Source organism: Arvicola amphibius, chromosome 8, assembly GCF_903992535.2.
Source record: "Arvicola amphibius chromosome 8, mArvAmp1.2, whole genome shotgun sequence".
Taxonomy (NCBI): domain Eukaryota; kingdom Metazoa; phylum Chordata; class Mammalia; order Rodentia; family Cricetidae; genus Arvicola; species Arvicola amphibius.
In genome coordinates, this window is record NC_052054.1 from 96,116,569 (window position 1) to 96,132,836 (window position 16,268).

Sequence of the window (16,268 nt, forward strand, 5' to 3'; positions counted from 1 at the left end):
AATTTACTTTTGGGCTCATGGTTGCACACTGTTATTGTTTAAAAAAAAACTAAAGAAATGGTCTGATTACAGTCAGAATCTCTGCTGTATGGAATGATGCCCTATGCCTGTATATTCTAAACAAGGTAAAGAAGGATGCTTAAATGATAGCTTTTGTGGTGACAGAATTTAAAGTCTAGGTTAAGATGCAAAGGGTGAAGATTTTAAAAACAAGCAATGCCAAACAATATTTGATTGTGCTTTAAATATGAGACCTTCTTGGCAAATGTGTGAAAATTTACATGTTGCTGTGCAACAAATTAAAATATAGGACTGTTTTATATACTGATTCTTATTTGATATTGTTCATAAAACATCTCTTTAATCTTTCATTTCAGAAAACACTTCTTATCCAGGAGATCTTGGAGAAGGGGTAAAAGGAAGGGAACTGCATGGTCGAGTAGGGGAAGGGATGGGGTGAGATAGAAAGAAAAGAGATATCTCCATAGAGGGAGCCATTATGGGGCCAGGGAAATACCTGATTCTAGGGAAATCTCCAGAAATCTACAAGGATGATCCCAGCTAAGACACCTAACAATAGAGGAGAGGGTGCCTAAACTGGCCTTCCTCTGTAATCAGATTGGTGACTCTCCTGTCATCAGAGAACCTTCATCAATACTTAATGGAGAATGGAGACAGATGCAGATATTACCAGCCAAGCACCAGGCCTAGCTATGAGCTAAGGGAGTACTGTCAAAGAGAGGAGGAAGGATTATATGACCAAGTGGAGGGTGTTCGTCAAGATCATGATGGAAAACCCAGACAGATGACCGAACTTGCAGGGCACACAGACTCCAGACCAACAACTGGGGATCCTGCATGAAACAGAACCAGTCCCTCTGCATGTGGGCAACAGCTTTATAGCGTGGTCTGCTTGTGGAATGCCTGGCAGTAGGACCAGGATCTATTCCTGGGCATGAATTGGCTTCTTAAAGCCCATTCCACATGGAGGGTTCCCTTGCTCAGCCTTAATGCAAGGTGGGTTGGGTGGTTGGCCATGCCTCAACTGAATGTGCCAGGCTTTGCTGACTCCAATGGGGAGGCAGATATATATATATATATATATATATATATATATATATATGATATAATATCCCTTATCAATATTTCTTATAACCATATTTTAAATGAAAAATTCTGATAAAAAGATGCAACTATTTATATAGAGGAAAATAAAAAAGTATGTCTAATATAGGCATTGACATGGTGCTTTAATCATTTGTAAATTTCAATGTGAGATGCCCTTCTTCATTTAAAAACTTTAACTATTAAAAGGAATATATAGCCAAGCGTTGGTGGAGCACGCCTTTAATCCCCGCACTTGGGAGGCAGAGGCAGGCGGATCTCTGAGTTCGAGGCCAGCCTGGTCTACAAGAGCTAGTTCCAGGACAGGCTCTAGAAACTACAGGGAAACCCTGTCTCGAAAAACAAAAAAAAAAAAAAAAGAAAGAAAGAAAGAAAGAAAGAAAGAAAGAAAGAAAGAAAGAAAGAAAAGGAATATATACTGGAACAATTCTATTTATCCTATGTTTTAAATTTTTATTGCCAGGCGGTGGTGGCGCACGCCTTTAATCCCAGCACTCAGGAGGCAGAGGCAGACGGATCTCTGTGAGTTCGAGGCTAGCCTGGTCTACAAGAGCTAGTTCCAGGACAGGCTCCAAAGCCACAGAGAAACTCTGTCTCAAAAAACAAAAAACAAAAAAAAAAAAAACCAATAAATTTTTATTGTATGACATATATTGTTTAATATATATATAAAGTAGGAAGGGGGACCTGAGTAAAGACGGGTGTTGGTGGGAAAGGGTGGGGTTATGTGTGAAATGTAACTTATATTTGCAAGGAAGTTATAAACCTAAGAGGTACAATGTTCAAATAGAAAAAAATTAAAGGTGATTAGACTATAGAGTAATAGTTATAAATGTAGTCTGGAACTGGCGTAAAAATAGACAGATAAGTTGGAATTAAATGGAAGACCTGGAAACAAAAGACCATAGCTATCTTCACTTTTGATGATGAAGGCAAAAACATACTTTGAAAAAGAGAGAGCCTATTCAATATATGATGGTGGCAAAACTGGATTTCTATCTACAGAAGAGTGAAATTAGATTCATATCTTTCATCTTGTGCAAAATTTAATTAAATGCCCTAAATACCTTAATTTATAACCTGAAAATCAGAAACTTCTCAAAGACACAAGGATAGCCTTAAAGATTTTAGGACAGGCAAGAGATTTTTAAAGGAAAGACCAATAAGTGAAAATAAAATGTTTCTATAAAGAAAAGAAACAATCAACATAGTTAATAGATAACACATAGAATGGGAGAAAATACAGTATAGACAAAGGACTAACATACAAAGCATTGCAGAATGTAAATATAAAGGAAAGAATGCCAATCAACAAATGGGAAAATGGACTGAATAGAGGATTTTTGGTTGGTTTTCATTTTTTGTTTGTTTGTTTTTGTTTCTAAGAAAAAAATAAAAATGTCTTAAAAACTATCTTAACTTTTAAGGATTTAAATTTTAATATAAGCCGAGCGGTGGTGGCACACGCCTTTAATCCCATCACTCGGGAGGCAGAGGCAGGTGGATCTCTGAGCTCGAGGCCAGCCTGGTCTACAAGAGCTAGTTCCAGGACAGGCTCTAGAAACTACAGGGAAACCCTGTCTCGAAAAACCAAAAATAAATAAATAAATAAATTTTAATTTAAATATGTGAAATTTAAAGGACAATTGCCATAATCTTTTGGGATTCATTAAATCAAAACTAATTTGAGATACCATGTCATCACAATTAGGATGACTATCATCAAAAGACCTGACAATAAATATTAGACAGGATGTGGAGAGACAGGAACATCATTTACTGTTGGTGGGATGCAAATTAATACAGCTATTGCAGATAACAGTTTTGATGTTTCTCAAACAATTAAAAAAAAGAGCTACTATCCATATAACCTAGTTATTTCATTCCTGGGCATATATAAAAATCTATAGCATTCCATGTTCTCCTATAGAGATATTTGTTTACCCCTATGTTTGCTGCCTCCTTGTACACTGTAATAAAGAATTGGAATTACCTTCGTTGTCCATCAACAGGTGAATGAACAATGAAAACTTGGTACATATGGAAAATATAATATTTCTCAGCTCTAATGTAAAACTCAGTAAGAATTTCCAGGAAAGTAGATGATCTTAGAATGTTAAATATTAAAGAAGTTCACAAAGTCTCCAAAAAGAAATGCATTTCCCCTTTCATATGTAAGACCCTATATTAGGAGTATGATCATTCTGAATTCTGAAACCAAGATTATGGTCCTTATTTTTTTAATTTAATATATAGAGAGAGACAGAGACATACAGAGATACAGAGAAAGAGAGATGATAGACAGACAGACAGACAGATAGATGATAGATAGATAGATGATAGATAGATAGATAGATAGATAGATAGATAGATAGATAGATAGATAGATAGATGGTAGGTAGGTAGGTAGATAGATAGATAGATAGATAGATAGATAGATAGATAGATAGATAGATAGATATTATTAATACTTAAGTGGTAATTTGAAATATACATTTCATTTTTACTCATGAGTGATTATGTTCTCTATATTCCTTGAGCTATAAGGTGTCATCCATAAACGTACTGAGACTTTTCTCTACTGCAGTTTGGATTTTGAGGCCCATGAATTGGAGCCTAGTCACCAGGCCATGGTTCTATTGGAAAACACTTGAAATTTTGGGGGACCATGCAAAGGAAGTTAGAGCAAGGGGGAAATGATCTTGAAGAGAATATTGGGATTCAAATATCTTCCTTTGGCTCTTTCTTCCCTCCCTATCTGTCATGATGTCAGCAGTTCCTCAACTGCATGTCCCGAGTATAATGTTATGTGCTTCCACTGAGCTGATGGACACATGCTGAACCCTCTGTAATCAAACATGTGAAGTTGACCAATGCTGCTTTAACTGTGTATTCCAAATATGCATCGTCCTTAGTTACTTCTCCTGCTTTATTTCTTATCACGTATTACTATGGTTTCTTCTGTCTGTTGGTTTTATATCACTTCTTCCTATTCTGGCTAGCCATATATTGAAGTCTTGGTTGTCCCTATAATTTCTTAAGAGTGTTAATGTTTCTTCTTTCCCACAATATACTTACTGGTAAGTCATTGTGTGGTGTTTGAATATCAAGAGAGATTCGATGTAAGTTTTCTCTTTATGTCAATGATGCTATATTTATCATATAGTGACTTTCGGTCTCAAGGTATGCCGTTTCTGTAATTTCAATAAAGAGTCGATGCTGATTGAATTAGAACTTCAAATTCTAGCATGCTTGAGATTTTTCTCTGCTTTTAGTCTTTCGATATTTTTTTACTAAAACCTCCAGAGATATTCTTTCTACCAAACAATTCATAAATGATCCATGACCAAAAGTAAGCTTTCATCAAGACTTTTTAACACTCTGACCCCAAATCTCAAGTAAACTTTTACCCAGGCACAATCGTATCATTTTCTCTTGCTACTGTGGCATTGGGTTCTATTTCCCGAGTAATCATTTTGAAAGCTTTTCTAAACAGAGAGCAAATGAGAGTGAACAATTACCTTTTGCAGGGAGGGTAGTGTTACCTGGTACCTGTTAAGAACTGTTAACTCTATTTTACCCAGGTATGGTAAGATTTTACATTAGGCGGTTAAGGTTACTACCAGTTAGTCTAGGACTGTTTTTTTTTTTTTTTTTTTTTTTTCTGAGACTGCGAAATAATAGAAAAACAACTTTTATTTTTTTTCATTACTAATTTATACTTTTAGCAAATAGAAATGTACTACATTCTATTGATCCAGAGACTTAAAAAAGTCTGGATTATGCTTTCCTAAAAATTGGCAATGAAAAAGTCACTAAATATAATTATGTAGAAAATATTCAAATCATATAAATGGAATAATATTAAAAGTAAAGTTTGTTGAAAATGCAGGGTAGAGAGTCTCAAATTGAAATATTATACATGTGCATAATATACACTTTCCAAATTGTTATACATGTAAGTAAATTACCTTAGATTCGTACAGCCTTTCTACTTTCTGTTGAAAATAGTTTTTCATTCAATATATTCTGATTCCAGTTTAAAATTCAATTCAGGATTGCAAAAACTAAATATAATATTTTGGATATCTTTCATGTAAGTGAAAGTAGAAAAAGCATGGGTCTTATGTTTTAACCCATGCTTCTCGAAGTGTCTTAGGAGCGTTTTGTTGTGTATACTGTGAGATACTAAAGAGCAAAATAAACATTATTCTCCTAAAATATCCTGCCATTTGCTCGGATGATGAGTTCAATCTTTTCCATGGGTAGGAATGTGTATACTAGAATGACATGGACCAAAAGGAACATGGAATTGCTAATTTACTTCCTTCAGAGACAAAACAGTTCTGTGCAAACAATTTTTAGCAGATGATTTCCTTTTTTAAAATCTCTGATTCATTTTATTACATCAAAATTATAAACATTTCCCAGAACTGAGCACAATGTCATTTTCTCACAACCTCTTCTGTCACTCTTCACAGAAATAGATGCAACACAGGGTTCCATTAAAATCAAAAGATAATTTGCTTAATTTTCCTACTCAACATTTTAAAAATATTTGGAACTTGCTACTCATTGGATTAAAAATGGTTTAAAAATTCCAACTCAATTGTCAAATGTATCAGTGAATTTTTCTAAATGAATAATAGTATGCTTAAGTAGAACATGAAAAAAAATTATGGGTTTTCTCCTCAAAAGAAACTGTAAATAGGATACTTTGAAAGAAATCCAGAAAAGTAAGATTTTCCAAAGATGGTGAATTGTATGATACAACTAGTAAGGGTGATATAAGTTCAAATACTGAGAATAGAGATTAATTTGTGAGGCTTAGCATTACTTCAAAAGCTTTTGTCAGTGAGATAAAATTGGAAAAAATAACTTAGTATATGACTTACTGAAATTATGTACATGACTCAGGAAAAAGTAAAACTTTTTGGCATTAATCTGCAAGCTTCTAAATCCTTATTGTCATGTAGAAGAGAGTGGGTTCATATACCTACTATGCCTGCTAGCCTACAAATTCCTCATGGAAGGGTCATTTCACTGCTCCCCAGTTTTACGGCACCTCTTCTTTTGATCAGAAACATAATAGGTATGGTTAATTAAAACTTTTCAGAAAATAAGTATTTGGATGGTAGGGAACATTTGATGGTATCTTAAGTTCATTTGTCTAGATAAAACTCCTATATGTATATATTTGGAAAAGTAAATCATAATTGCATCCTAAATGCATTTTTCAATCTTTATGTAAGAATATTATAAGAAAAATTTACCTATGGATATTATATGAACAGTTTGAATGTTATTTTGTATAAAAGGGGAATGAAGAATGAGATTATTTTAAATGTGAAAAAAATGACTTGTGATTATAGTATATGTCACAATTAGGGTTTCTATTGCTGTGAAGAGATACCGTGACCAAGGCAACACTTATAAAGGAAAACATTAATGGGGTAGCTTACTGTTTCAGAGGTTCAGTCCATTTTCATCATGGTGGATCATGGCTGCATGCAGGCAGACCTGGTATTGGAGAAGAAACTGATAATTCTATATCTTGCAGTGAGCAGGAAGTGAAGTAAAACACTGGGAGTGGCTTAAGCATATACAAGACCTGCCTCCATGGTGACATATTTGTTGAGGACTGGCCTCAACCAAATCACTTCTTACAAGGATAGAAGCGTGGGAATTGAAGACAGAAATCACAGGATAGTATCAGTAGGGAGTTTCAGGGATTACGCAGATCCTGAAAATACCCGCATTTCTTTTTCTACAGCTTTTATACCCAGCATAAACTAGGGGAGAAGTTAACATAAGGCTTCATTAACATGGTAGCATGAGATTTCCCATCATCAGCATTCTGTTGCCTTTGTTGTGAGATGACCCAATTCACTTATACTCGTACACTGAGTCACATAGGTAGAAAACAGACCCTCCCCAGGTGACCTCATAATTACAATGGAAAGAGCAGAAGTACAATTTGCATATCCCGTCTGTCTCTTGAAATGGCATTGAGCTGTCTTAACTTCAAAAGGGGCCAGGCAGCACCTCCTGAGTTAGAAGGTGCCATTAAGCCTGCTAGTCTTTCAAGGTCTCTGACCCTCAGACAATGGTAAGAAGAGGCCTACATTTCTCATGCCTCCTTATAGTGCTACACCCTTTGGGGGCCATTTTCTTTCAAACCACAATAGTGGAGAATATTTATTCTTGGCTACACCTCTTGAGTTTGCATTATTGCTTTAAAATAACATGTGAACTCTTAGTTATATTCCCCATTTCCATAGTTTAATAAAATTTTACAAATCACCTAGGTCTGAAATAATAAATGCACACACACACACACACACACACACACACACACACACAAAGTTAGGAAATAGAATGATGGTGTATGCCTGAAGATCAGCGTCATAAATGGATTATTTTCCCCATTAGAACATTTAAAATATTTAATATTAATTATTTGAGAATCATCTATATGGATCATATTTACTCCCACCCTTCCAAACTCCTTGTTGGCCTATGCCCTGTTCTCACCCCCATTCTCAATATCATGTCCCCTTAAAAAATAAAATTGCAACCACATTATCCGAGTTTGTACTGCTCATGTAGTCATGTCCACGATGCTACTCACTGAGCTTTCTCAACCTGCTACATCCTCAAAGAAAACTGATTCCTCCTCCTCTAGCCATCACTAGTCCTTAACACCTTTTCACATGGGAGCTGGCCTCATGAGCCCCTCTCCTATGCATGCAGCAATGTTCACTGACTTCATCTTGTGCAGGGTGTGTCTTGATAGAGCTCACTTGCTTAACCTATCCAGAGGTCTCTTTCTGCCCAGTCCTCCCTGACCACTGACTCTTATCATACTTCAACTTCTTCTTCCAAGGTGTTCCCTTAACCTTGTGGTAAGGAACTATGATACAGATGTACCATTCATGGCTGAGCATTCCACAGTACGTATTCTTTGCATTTGACCAGTTTCAAGTTCCTACATTAATCCTGTCCACTGCTATAGCCACTATCATTGAGCTACTCCAGTACTTACCACCATTGGGCTACATCAGTTTCTATGTAATATGGCCTATCAGAATCTTAGCTGGCAAAGACTCTCCATATGTCTCTCCATAGTATATACTTGGCTAATGAGATAGCCCTTGCATGAGCAAACCATCCCTACACCAGGGGAAAAAATATATGCAATATTTGGACCTGTAGTGGGTCTCTGTGTTAACCAGAGCTTACAGCATAGAGACAATTGTCTGACGAGGGCAGAGATCTGTGCTGATCTATGGATACAAATATAGAAATATAAATTTAAATGACAGTTTGATACTACTATCTTTTAACAAATAATAATAGCAGGTACTTCTTGAACCTACGATCATCCCATATATCAGATTTTTCTTGGATTCAAATTAGATTTTTATTGGAGTATGTATGTGTGTGTATGTGTGAAAGACAAAAATAGAAACAAAGAAAGATAAGAAAAGACACAGAAGAGACAGAAAGAGAGAATATGTATGTAACTAACTGTAAAGACTAGAAGAGGTTTTGATATCTCCATATGTAGAGTTTTAGGCATTTGTGAGCTGCCTGACATGGTGCTCTTAATAGAATCATCTCCCATATGGCTTTAAAAAATATCTTTAAGCTAACAATTGGCTTGTTCCTTCTGGTACCCTATCTACTTAAAACTCCTTTCCAATTATTCCTCTATGTCCTTTTATAGCAATTTGTTCTGCTACTCTTGAGGTCCTGCCTCAACTGGGTTCATATCTTGATATGGACAAGGGGTAATGGCACAAAGAAGAATCTGACAACCAGATGAGATTCACACAAGTGGCAGCCCCCAAAAGCTCAAGTCATCTTTATCTTTATCTACACTTAAAAAATAAACATACTTTCCTAACTCCTAGCATTAACAAACATGCCTTCCTAACTTTTAAACCAAAACGTTTTTTAAACCACAATCAATACTCAGTATTTTGCTAGCTTGGCTAAATATTGAGCCATGCACATCCTTTCGTTACAAAGATAAAAGGGGATTAGACATAGACACATATTCTCAAGAAGAGCAATATTATTCAAAACTAAACAAAGCATATTTATAGAAATAGAAGTTATTTGCCATAATCTATTTTCATACACTTACCTTATATTTTTCTAACTGTCCCCTTGTTCTACAAAAAGTCTGGTACTCTTTTTTTAATTGATTTTATTGAGCTATACATTTTTCTCTGTTCCCATCCCTTCCTTTCCCCTTTCATGCAACCTTTTCCCATAGTCCACATGGTCCCAGTTTACTCAAAGGATCTTGTCTTTTTCTACTTCCCATGTAGATTGGATCCATGTATGTCTCTCTTAGGATCCACACTGTTGTCTAGGTTCTCTGGGATTGTGATTTGTAAGATGGTTTTCTTTGCTTTATGTTTAAAAACCACTTATAAGTGAGTATATATGATAATTGTCTTTCTGGGTCTGGGTTACGTCACTCAATATGATATTTTCTAAATTCATCCATTTGCCTGCAAATTTCAAGATGTCATTATTTTTTTCTCCTGTGTAGTACTCCATTTTATAAATGTACCACATTTTCCTTATCTATTCTTCAGTTGAGGGGCATTTAGGTGGTTTCTAGGTTCTGGCTATGGCAAGCAATGCTGCTATTAGCATAGTTGTGCGCATGTCCTTGTGGTGCGATTGAGCATCCTTTGGATATATACCCAAAAGTGGTATTTCTGGGTCTTGATGAAGGTTGTTTTCTAATTTTCTGAGAAATTGCCATCTGATATCCAAAGGGGCTATACCAGCAATGTAGGAGTGTTCCCTTTACCCAACAACCTCTCCAGCAAAAGTTGTCATCAGTGTTTTTGATCTTGGATATTCTGACAGGTGTAAGATGGAATCTCAGAGTTCTTTTGAATTGCATTTCTCTGATGAATAAGGATTTTGAACATTTCCTTAGTGGCTTTCAGCCATTTTAGACTCCTCTGTTGAGAGTTCTCTTTTTAGGTCTGTATTTCATTTGTTTATGGGATTATTTGTTCTTTTGAGGACCAATTTCTTGAGTTCTTTGTATATGTTGGAGATCATTCCTCTGTCAGAGGTAGGGTTGGTAAAGATATTTTCCCATTCTGTAGGCTGCTGTTTTGTCTTGTTGACTGTGTCCTTTGCTTTACAGAAGCTTTTCCATTTTAGGAAGTCCCATTAATTAGTTGCTTCTCTCAATATCTGTGCTACTGGGGTTATATTTAGGAATGTTCTCCTCTGCCAATGCATTTAAACTTCCCACTTTCTCTTCTATGAGGCTTTATGTTGCTATCTTTGATTCACTTATACTTGAGTTTTGTGCATGGTGATAAATATGGATCTATTTTCATTCTTCTAGGTGTTGATATCCACTCTTAAGCCCTAGTATAAAGGCTTTGATAAGGCCTTCTTTTTCCATCATGCCACACAATTCTTAGACTTTGGAGACACCGTTAATTAATGTCTCCTTTGTTGCTTCCTTATCTGTGCCCATTAGCTTTTATTGCCTCTGATCTTGTGAGCTATAAATCAGAAAGGTCCCCAGGGTCTGGAGGAACAGCTGGTATTTCCAAATAAGAAACCTGAGACGCATCAGTTCCTAAAGAATTTTAAGGGAAAATATTTGAGGGAAAAAATGGGGTTTCTGGAGATAATTACATCTGTCTCATGTATAACCAACGAAGTGAAACTAAAATTCACCACAAGAATCTTCAACATATGAAAGAGAAGAAAGTGTTCAGACTGTGTGGTCTCAGCAATATTCTGCACTGTCTGGAGGACCACTGGTTCTTGACGAATGAGAGACCATCTCTAGGGGTTTTGCCTTGTAGAGACCATTGGACAAGTGTTTATAGGTTAAACAGAAACTAGGCCACATGCTTCCAAAATACCTTCCCACACCCCTATTAAGGTCAACTACCCAACCACAGGAAGATCTACTTTATAGTTTCTTGTTTCCACAGGTAGGTTAAACATACAAATTTAGAGATCTTGTGTTAGTGTCCACATAAGTGAGAATGCATGACTTTCATTTTCCTGGGTCTGAATTATCATAGTATAATTTTTCTATTTCCATTCATCTATGGCAATTTCATAACTTCATCTTTGTTTACAACTGAATGAGTCATTCTTAATAGTTACTCTACTTAACAGTTATCTAGGGTGTTTCCATTTCTTAGGTGCTGTAGATAAGGCATGAAGAAGCATGAATGAGCATGAATATCTGTAATAAGATGCAGACACTTTTGGTAATAAGATAAGGTGTGGTGCAGAAATTTTCATAAAGTAGACCTACTTGTGGTTTCTGGGGAAACCTCCACACTGATTTCTTGAGTGGGTTTGCAAGTTAGAGATCCCACTAACAATGTATGGTGGAATCATCTTTCCCCATACCCATGCCAACATTTGTTGTCCTTTTTTTTTGAACTTGGAGAAGTCCATCCTGGCTGGGAGAGGATGAAGTCTATAAAACAGCTTTAATTTGCATTTCCCTGATTATCAGGTATTATGAACACTTCAAAAAGAATATTTCTTAACTATTAGTGTCTCTTCTTTGAAAAACTTGTATTCAGATCTATAACCACATTTTATAACTGGATTGGTAGTTTATTAGTTTCTGAGTTTCTGTAGTCTAATCCTCCATCAGATGCCTGGTCAGCAAGCAATTTTCCCATTCTACAAGCTTCCAATTCAGTTGATAAACATTTTCTTTGAAATACAGATTTTTAAGTTTACAAGATTGACCTTGGTGGCATTTCTTATGTAACTGGTACTACACAGGGCATCTTTAGCCTCTCTCCTCACGTAGACTTCTTTTTTTTTTTTTCTAAAAGTTTCAGAGTTTCTGCTCTCACATCAACATTTTGGACCTATTTAGAATCGATTTTTACACAAAGGATCAAGTTTCATTCTTCTCCTGCAGATACTCACTTTCATAGTACCCTTTACTAAATTTTCTGCTTTTTCTCCAATGTGCTTTATCAATCTATTTAATTTCATTTAGCATTCCAATCACAGTTCTCCTTCCCCACCCATCCTCTTTCCCTCACCCATCTACTTCTCTGGGTGGGTAAGGAGTCATCACAGTCTGGCACATTAAGTTAGGGCAGGACCAAGCAAATCCCTGCTGCATTAAAGCTAAGTATGGCATCCCATCATAGAGTATGGTCTCCAAAAAACTAGCTCATGCACCAGGGATAGATCCTGGCCCTACTGCCAGAGGCCGCTCAGTCAGTTGAAGCTTCACACTTTCTCTCACATATGGAGAGCCTAGTTCAGGCCCATGGAAGCTCCACAGCTGTTGGTCTTGAGTTCATGAGTTTCCATGAGCTTGATTCAGCTGTCTCCATAGATTTCTCCACCATGATCTTGACCTCCCTTGTTCATCTATTCCCTTCTTCCTCCTGGAGATCAGTTTGGTGCTCAGTTGTGGATCTCTGCATCTGGTTCCATCAGATAAAGGCTCTAAAATGATAATTGGGGTATTCTCCAATCCAGTTATGGAGAAAGACCAGTTTGGGAAACCTCTCCACTATTGCTAGGCATCTTGGCTGGGGTCATCTTTGTGGATTCTTGGGAATTTCCCTACCACCAGGTTTCTCCCTAATCGCATATAGACTCTCTCTATCAAGAACTCTTTTTTATTGTTCTCCCACTCTGTCTCTCTTCTTCCTCGATCATCCCATTCCCTCATGTTCTCATCTCCTATTCCTTCCCCTTTGTGCCCCCCCCATCCATAGTATACCCAGAAGATCTCATCTAATTCTCCTTCCCAGGACAATCCATATGTCCTTAGGGTCTTCCTTGTTACCTAGATTCTCTGGAGCTGTGGATTGTAGTCTGTTTATCCTTAGCTTTATGTCTAATAACCACTTATGAGTGCGTACATATTGTGTTTGTCTTCCTGTTTGGGTATATGCCAATAGTGATACAGATGGATCACATGATAAATCTATTTTCAGTTTTTTGGGGAATTCCCATAGTGGTCATGCCAAGTTGTAAACCCACCAAGAGTGAATGTTGCTGGATACAATCCCCTAGGCATAGCAGTGACTATGCTTCCATGAAATCTCAACACTATGGTTACATGAGCACAGCCAACATAAAATGACTTGCCAACACAGTCAGGGAAAATTCTACATGGCCCTACTCCTGGAAGAGCTACAGATGGAAGTACCTTTCTCCAGCATTCACATAGAATGTCTAATCCTGGTCAGTCTGAACACATGTATATATATGCAATGCTAAATGAACTCCATAGGGTATATATACATTTGCAGATATATATATATATATATATTCATAATATTCACATAAATATATGCTAAGGGGAGACAAAGAATCTGTTGGAAGACCAAATTAGGAAGTTGACCAAGGAAGGATAGGAATGATGAAGATATAAGTTCATCTTGTACTTACAAATTCTATTTGAAGTTCTCCAAAAATTTTAAAAGTATTAACATAGCAAGTTTTAGCAAAATTATTTAAAAATAATAACATAACAAATACAGATATTTAAAAAATTTATAATTCCTATGTGGCATCGTATCTTTCTCAAACTTTAATAGGATAATAAAACTTTTGGTATTTTATCGACTTTTTAACCAATCTTTTCTGTTGGACTTGGGATCGAGGACCTAAAAGAATGGGGTGGACTACTGTTTAACTCTGTAGACAACCTCCCTTCATTTTTAGTGCCCTTTTATACATGAGTGTAACAAAGAAAGCCATTATCCAAGGAAGGTTGTTTGAGTTCAGAAAAACAAGAGCAGAAAATCATGTAAACAAATGCTGGTAAGCACCCACTAAATACTAAATACCAGAGCAGCTTTTTCCCAGAACCTTCTCAGCACAGACTAATTTAAGCACAATTGTTTGGCAATAACGCTATAAATTATATCCGGGAAAACACTAAAGCAGCACAGAAGGTCATGTCCAGACTCAGGGCACACTGAGTAGATTGGGTTCTATAGCTACGCTCCGACATCCAATAAGAATAGACATGTCTTATAAGCTAAGTACAAATGGTTGTCCCACGAGGCATGAAATCATGTCCAAGAACAATCAGGGAACAGAGTGCACCCGAGGTAAAAAGGCCTTCTGCCTTTTTTTCCTAGAGCCTCACTCACAGTTCCCCGCGGTGATGTTCACCATGTGTCATTCTTTTGACTGTGTTCCATATCCCCCCCCCCCTTTTTTTTCATTTTTTAAAATTCTAGAGTATTTGTTCTTGTTTGGAGTCATTGAAATCCCAAGAAAATCTTGAAAAGGCATAGTACAGCGATAGATCCGAGAGCAGTATGCATGGTGCTTTTCTTTAAGGCACAAGGACCCATGTCTTGTAAGGCGTTAGCAATCCCTCCTGTTATTTCTTGTTCTAAAATTCCAGGCGATTATTTAGAAAATGTCTGAAGGGTTTTATTCTGATACCCAGTGTTTTCGTTATTTTTCCCATACAAAACAATGGCTGAATATAGATCTGAGCAACCTGACAATACCAGTAATTCAGCAATTACTTTGTATCCACGGAGTCAACGCTAATTCATTGCATAGCAGGTAACAGAAAGTGAAATTCAAAGACCAAAATTATAGTAGTTCATTTCTTTTCACTTTTGATGCAAAGTTTCTGAGTAGGGAATACAAACTAAAGCTACAATGAGAAAGAGAGAGAGAGACAGACAGAGACAGAGACAAGGAGGGAGGAAGGGAGGGAAAGGGAGGGTGTGTGGGAGGGAGGGAGAGGGAGGGAAGGAGGGAGGGAGGAAGGGAGGGAGGGAGGGAGGGAGGGAGAGAGGGAGGGAGGGAGGGAGGGAGGGAGGGAGGGAGGGAGGGAGGGAGGGAGGGAGGGAGAAGAAAAGAGAGAGAAGATCTATGTCACAATAGATTGTGAAGTGGAGTTCTGTGTGAGGAGGATGGAAGCGCGAGGCATCACTCAGTGCTGGTTAGAAGCTGATAAGGAGGGAGCCTCCTCTCTGGCTCAGAGGTACAAGCACGACTAAACAGCAGAGTGAGCTGACACAGAGCTGTGCCTCTTGGAGCTCATTTCCTTTGTTAGTTCTTCAAATCTGTGTCATATCTTAAGCAAGGTTTTCTGTGAAACAGTCCATTGAACATGCAAAAAGAATGGCTGAATGAGTGGCCTTCTGTTGCTGATTCCCACCAATACTTTATACTTACCCTCCTCAAAAAACCCAGAAAGACCAGCCCCACCAATTACACAATCCTCAAACCCATTGGCAAAATTACCATGCATCATTTGTAACATTTTTAAGTAAACAAAAATGCCACTCTATAAACAGAATTTTATTTCCCCTTATGCTATCATATTATGAATATTATCTTCACTGACAATATTCTAATTTTCATTTCTTTGTCAGATGAAATAAACACACTCACAAACAAAAAAAAAAAAAATAAAACCACACTGGGTTTAGGTAATAAAAATGAAAGACTTTTCAACCTAGCTTCAATTCCTAAACTCCCCTACAGCTATAACTGCATATATTATTGTAATGTTTTCCCAATATAGTACGTGAATACACAAGTACCATTTGCTACATAATAATGACCCACATACACTTCCTTATTCTTTATTAAGATATAGAACTTGAAATTAACTCCCTCATAAATTTTAACAATAGCATAATATTTTTAATTATAACATTCAAAACATGATTTTCCCCCTCCAGTAAATGACTAGCAGTTGTTTCTAAATATATAAATTTACTAATGATTGTAAAATGAATATTCCTTTGCATACCTATTTTGCTTATGTATGAATATAGTTATCAAATAAATTTCACACGTTTAGCTTCCAAAGATGCAATGCTTAGCGTGAACTCTCCTGTGACCGCACAAAAGCAAGGCTACATGGAGCTGTATTCTTCTGCCTTTTGAGCTGTACAATATTTGTTTTAACCATATTTTACTTACTCTATTGATTTCTACTTCCCTGTTTTTCTCTTGTTATGAATACTGGCTCAGCTACAGCTATGGAGTGCTGATGAAATAAATTGTTATGCCTCATTCTTTTTAGTGAGAATAATTACTGACTCAGGGAATCTTAGTGTAGATCTGGAAGGCATGATCACTATTTGTTGTCTCTCATTTGATAG